The 6,377-nt window shown below is 49.5% G+C and overlaps 1 pseudogene; it reads right to left on the bottom strand.

Moving 5' to 3' along the window:
* Positions 1–944: 944 nt before the first annotated feature.
* LOC123056084 (procathepsin L-like) lies at positions 945–2,165 on the bottom strand (annotated as a pseudogene).
* Between the last annotated feature and the right edge of the window lie 4,212 nt (positions 2,166–6,377).

The following is a 6,377-nucleotide window of genomic DNA, read 5'->3' as shown; positions in this document are numbered from 1 at the left end:
TCCGGGGCTGCCTCCCCGACTTACAGCTAAACAGACCTCTCAGATCTTGTCGACCGAGCCAACCAACTCGCTACCTTTGCAGCACCAGCTCTCCACCCATACCATGCAAAGTCACGGTCCTACCACATAAGGCCGCCATTGCATTGCCATATGAGGCTGCTGCCACCTCGGTGTACATCCACCGTCCCGAGCCACCGCTCCTGCATCCACCGTCTCGGCATCCCACCAGAAAAACAAAAGCTAGATGTGCTACCATATCAATAAAACATTGCCAGCATCCGATCCAACAAACTAAATTTGGGTTTTCACCCGGAAGACAAGGTCACATTGGTTGGAGGTGGGCTGAGGCTTGTGTGTGTGTGTGTGTGTGTGTGTGTGTGTGTGTGTGTGTGTGTGTGTGTGTGTGACATATGTATTGGTTTCTGGACAATTTTCTTCATTACCAGGTGGATTTTCTTTGAACTTGACGGTAAGGTAGAGCTATGGTAGGTTGCTCAAATTTTCTAGAAAATTATAACAATGCTTAAAGTTTTCACTAGGAAGAGGCCCAACATACACTAGATATAAAAGGAGCACCACAACATAGATAAAAAATAGTAGGACGCAATTAGTAGGAATTCGCATATGTATTGGTTTTTGGAAAAAAAATCATTATTATTAGGTTTATTCTCTTTTAGCTTGATGAAACGGTAGAGCTTTTGTAGATAGCTTACTTTTCGGAAATAAACTAATAAAAATATTTAGATATCAAGAGAGTTTAAAGTTTCATAAGGAAGATGTCCAACATAGACAAGTTTAGACATAAAAGAAGCACCACAACATAGATAAAGAAAACAGTAGGACGCAATTACACCAGTAGGGTATAATAATCATAAGATATGAAACTAGGTGGGGGATATACATGATTTTACGAGCAAAAGATCCAACCATGCATGCAAGATTCGTCAGTCCTCAAGCACCGGATGTACCCCTGGTTTCATGAAAATACCCAACGCCCCTCACTCATCGTCAACGTGCCTGCGGATCCTCCCAAAACCTCCCTCGCCCCAGCCTGGCCCCCACGAGTTCTTGAAGCGCCAATACTTGACGCCGGCTGAATCTGTGCCGTAACCAACAATCAGGACGGCATGCGTCCACCCTGTCCCGCCTTCGATGGCTTTGTAATCCATTATGCCTCCACTATAGTTTTCCAATTCATCGGAGCCTTGCAAAGAGACAACTACGGGCTGCTTTGCTACAGCTTTCTCTAGGGCATCCTCTGTTGGGTCGACAAATCGAAACCCTGATATCCTTGCCGCCGCTTCTTGTGTTTTGTACCGGTAGCAACCCGATTTACTCCTCCGAGCCATGTATGGGTAGTCGGATTCGCTCAAGAGCCCGTTGTCTTGTATATACCCAAAGGCATTCTCTTTGTGACCGCCCTCACACCCATTTCTCTCTGTGTCACAGTCGATGAGTTCTTGAACCGACAATGAGATTAGCTGCGAGGTGTTTTGATAGTGTGCGGCTTCGGCTGAGGCTACGACAGCCATGGCCCAACAACATTCTGGAACATTGGTTGGCACGATCGAGTTAAGGTGGTTGTGAATCATACGCTAGTCTAAGAAAGAAAGAAAGAAAGAATGAAAGATCACAGCAGTGGAGATCGAATGATTAAGCTCAAGAGGACACTCACGACAGTCGTTTTGTGTCCTCACAAGTGGAGAAACAACGCCAGTTTTGACCCAATCAACCTCGGACGGGCGGAGGTTGTTGCTCATGCACCAAAGTCCAAGACCAAGAATGGACGACAATCCAGCTATTGCCATGGCCTGTGGTTTGAGGTACCTATGGAAAAAGCCGGAGCGGTGCCCAGCACTTCCCTGCTGAGACCGCAGTTTGATCAACAGAAGAAACTAAAATATTCAGTTACTTTCATCAAACAGACGGCGAGATGAAGGGCCGGGCGTACGTACGTGTAGGTGTCGCAGCTTGCCATTGCTAGCTCCGGCCGGCTCCGGCCTCGACAACGACCCAGCCGCCACGGCCTGACCGAACCGCCGCAGTTGCGCAGTGCTGGCGGGCGTCTGCGCCCACTTGGCGAACTGGGGCACCGTGGAGACCATCCTCAACTGGCCGCACTTCACCGGCGGCGGCGGCGACACGAGGCTAGCTATGGCACTCATCGACCCAAGGAATCTTTATCGATCCCGCCGGTGCACGGGAAGCAGGTCCTTCTTGTTCGTATCCCGTCGATGGAACGAATTAAGTCGGCAGCCTCCAACTCTTTCGGTAGTCTCTACCCCACTGATGGTTTCTTTCCAAAAACGTACTTCGCCCGTCTCCGATGGAAGGAAACCCAGCCCCGTTCCGGGTTTTTTAGTACTACCAAAACATTTCTTTCCAAACTGTCTGTACATGCCAAAAGCTGCCTGGCGGACCGCCCAACCTCTCGTCTCGCCCTCACGCTGCCATCCAACACATTCAGGTACGCGCAAAGGACGCCTTCTCGCGATCGATAGCCACGTAATCAGGGAGCGTTTAGCGATTGGCATCGAGCAGCGCGTTGTCCTCGGTTCCTTTTCCTTCCCAAGCACGCTTCCTCTCCCTCTCGTCTCGTCTCCCTTTCCCCCTATTCCCCTCGCGCTCGTTGCTGCCTCTCCTCCGGCGACGGCGGCGACCACGATGCGCCTTCTTTTTTACTGTCTAACATTGTGGATTGGGCAGGGCCACTCAATGGAGGCCAGCTAGGGTGCGCGACGCCAAAACCCTAGCGCCGGCGCCTCCCCTTCTCTCCTCCTCTCCTTGCCCGCTGCCTCCTCCTCCCAACCGGCCATCCCAGACCCCGCCGGCCGTTGCAGCCTCGTCTCTCCTTCCCGGATGCCATGGCCTCCTTTCCTCTGCCGCCGCTTCTTCCTCATATCTTGCCCTCGCCACTGTACGCCATGAAGGAGGTGGAGATGGCGTCGGTCACTGGAGGAGCGAGGAAGAGGCTGTTCCCACCAAGAGGCAACATGGATTGATGGCAGACCCTAGCGCTTATCGGACATGGGCATGACTGGTGGAGCTGATAACGGCCACATCAAGAAACGACCATAGCTCCTGGTGCCAGGTAATCCGCTCGGTGCTCTCTCTGTCTCCTGATTTGCCTTCTCCCCTCTCTTTTCCATTCATCTCTTTTTATTTAATCCCCCCAAAATATCATCTTTGTTTGTTCTATGCCTTCAAGGTGTTCGATGAAAGTTTAACTAGGTTGTAGGTAAATATTAACAATGTACGAGTATGTAACATTTATCCTATGTTTGTCTTTCGATAATTTCTTCTCTCTCCAGACTTTATGACTTGGCTGTAGTATATAGGGCCTGTTTGGTTTCAAAAAGTCACCTGATTTATAAGTCAGGTGACTTAAAACCAGTGACTTATAAGTCACGCCTGTTTGGTTGTCACCTGACTTATAAGTCATCTGACCACACCTTCCCACCTTGTTTTTTTTATGTAAAGATGATGAGACCCACGCAAAAGGGGTGACTTATAAGTTTTAAGTTGGGATGGAGCAACTTATAAGTTATAAGTTGGGGTGACTTATAAGTTGGGTCTATTTGATAAAATAAGTCACTTTTTTCACCTTTCGACTTATAAGTTGGTGATTTATTTAGAACCAAACAGGCCCATATTGCCTCCGGGTTATGTAACTTGCCTGTGCAACCTATCATTTGATAATGAGCCAGAGGAAATATAATTGTGCTGGATTGTTTGAGGTATGCATCAGATAAGTCCATGTTGCTGTGAATTTTGTTGGTCTGACTATTGACGAGGGTAGGAAATTATCACTGGTCTTCTCCTCTTTCATGTTATATCACTTTATTTTTTCTTGTGTGCGTAATTCCTGTTTTGTGCACCAACAGTGGTCACTATTTTGTCTCACCGAACAAAAACTGAAAATTATGGGAGGATGCCGCCGCAACGGACCGTCGATGGCCATGTGCGGGTGTCTCCCGGGATCCAGCTGTGGTCGTCGCCGTCATGGGTGCCAGGGGAGGTGGAGTATGCCAAAGGAGGAGGAGGAGGAGGAGGAGGTGCTTCTCCGGCCAGACCCGGGGTCAGGGCCGGCACACCACGAGCATCTATGCCTGTGGCCACGGCCACACGCCCGGGCTGACGCCGCTGATGAAGGCGCACACCCTCAGCCATGAATTCATCCCCGATCGCATCCACACAACTTCTAAGCATGTATGTTTCCATTAATTAGCTTCTTGCATTGTTCTGTTCACTGATGCAAAGCCATTTGTGCAGGTGGGCTTCACTACCATGGAATGGCGCCTCTGATTTCCCATGTAGATGAGCTCGGATTCATGGAAGCTATGTCCATGCAGCAAACTGAGTGCTTCAAAGGTACTGACTATAACTCATTTGTGTGATCAGCAAGCAACACTTCTTTAATGACATGAATCAGCATATCTGATTTTTTTACTGTTTGATTTCTTGTCCTTGACCATGTATCTGTGTTAAACACAATGTTATGAGGCTGTTGGGCCGAATAGCTTGTATATCACGTTGGAGTAGTTAGGTAGATATTGGTGTTGTATCTCCTTCTATCTCCTGTAATATCTCTTTTTGGTTAAGATAAGACTCTGCCAACTGTTGTAACCCAAGCCATCTATCAATATATACTCATGCGGCTCCCCTGTTGGGAGTAGGAACGCTTACCCACGTTTTACATGGTATACAGAGCAACCTCTTCCGCGACATCTAGTTCGATCTGCCTGCGCCAAGAACCCTAGCCACCTTCCTCCAACCTGCGCCAAAACCCTAGCCTTCTTTCCTTCCATCAGCCATGTCTTCTTCTTCCTCCGCCATCAACTCCAGCCTCAACTACAACACCTCCGAACCACTTACCCAAACCAATTACATCCTATGGCGCGCACAGGCAAGATCACAAATCATGGGTGCTGGCCTCTTCGGCTACCTAGATCAAACCATTGAAGAACCACAAAAAAACCTCACCACCAAAAACGCCGAAGGGAAGGAACAGGTTGTCGTGAACCCTGCCTACGCCCAATGGCTCATCCAAGACCAACAAATTGTTGCTTACCTCCTCAGAAACCTATCCAAAGAAGTTCTTGTCCAGGTTGCTTCGCTTGAGAAATCACATGCGATATGGACCGCTCTTGGGAACATGTTCTCGGCCATGTCTCTGTCGCGCGCCAACAACATACGGGTCGCCCTCACCAACGCCCAGAAGGGTTCCCAGACGGCGGCTGCATATTTTGGTCATATGCGGGCCCTCTCCGACGAGCTTGCGGCGGCGGGCAAGCCGATCGGCGAGGATGAACTGCTCTCCTTCATCATTGCCGGGTTGGACATGGAGTACCAGCCCATCATCTCGGCGCTCGATGCGCGAACAGAACCGGTCTCCGTCGACATCCTCTTCTCCATGGTTGCAAATTTCGATCAGCGAGTCGAGATGTTCCATGGTACAAACGCCGGATCCTTCAAATCATCGGCGAACGCAGCATCTCGTGGTCGCCAGGGAAACACCAAAAACTACCAAAACCAGCGGAGTGGTGGAGATGGTGGTGGATCCCGTGGTGATGGCGGGCAGTACGGTGGTGGCGGTGGCCACCACAACGGCGGCAACAACTAGGGCGGTAGCGGCGGCGGCTACCACCCAAACAACAGTGGTGGCGGCGGCGGCGGCTACCACAATGGTGGTGGTGGTGGCGGCTATCCTGGTGGGGGCGGCGGCTACTACCAGGGCAATCCTCGCGGTGAAAACAACAGGCGCCCCCCCCCCCCCCCCCCCGGCAACAACAATCGGGGGCGCAATTTTCAGGGCTACGAGGGATATGAAGGGAAGTGCCAGATCTGTAAAAAGACAAACCACATAGCTAAAGATTGTGATTGGCGCTACGCTGATGACAATTCTCAAAAGAAAAAAGTTGTAGCCGCTGCTGACATGTCATATGGTGTAGATACAAATTGGTATATGGATACAGGTGCCACCAACCACTTCACCGGCGAGCTGGACAAGGTGACAATGCATGAAAAGTACCGTGGCAATGACCAAATCTACACAGCTGCAAATGGTCCAGGTATGGAAATTAGTCACATTGGTAAATCAATCATTGAAACCCCACACACAAATCTTGAACTCAATGACATTCTGCATGTTACCAATGCCTCTAAGAATCTCCTATCTATTCATCACATTGCTCTTGATAATAATGTGTTTCTAGAGTTTCACCCTTTCTTCTTTTTGATCAAGGATCAGGTCACGAAGAGGGTTCTTCATAGGGGTATCTGTGTGCAAGGGCTCTACTTGTTGCTTCCTAAGTATTGCAAATTCAATAAACAAGTCTATGGTGCCATCAAGCTTTCTGCTGAGAGGTGGCATAGTC

This window comes from Triticum aestivum, chromosome 2D (assembly GCF_018294505.1).
Source record: "Triticum aestivum cultivar Chinese Spring chromosome 2D, IWGSC CS RefSeq v2.1, whole genome shotgun sequence".
Taxonomy (NCBI): Eukaryota; Viridiplantae; Streptophyta; class Magnoliopsida; order Poales; family Poaceae; genus Triticum; species Triticum aestivum.
This window is presented reverse-complemented; position numbering and strand designations above follow the sequence as displayed.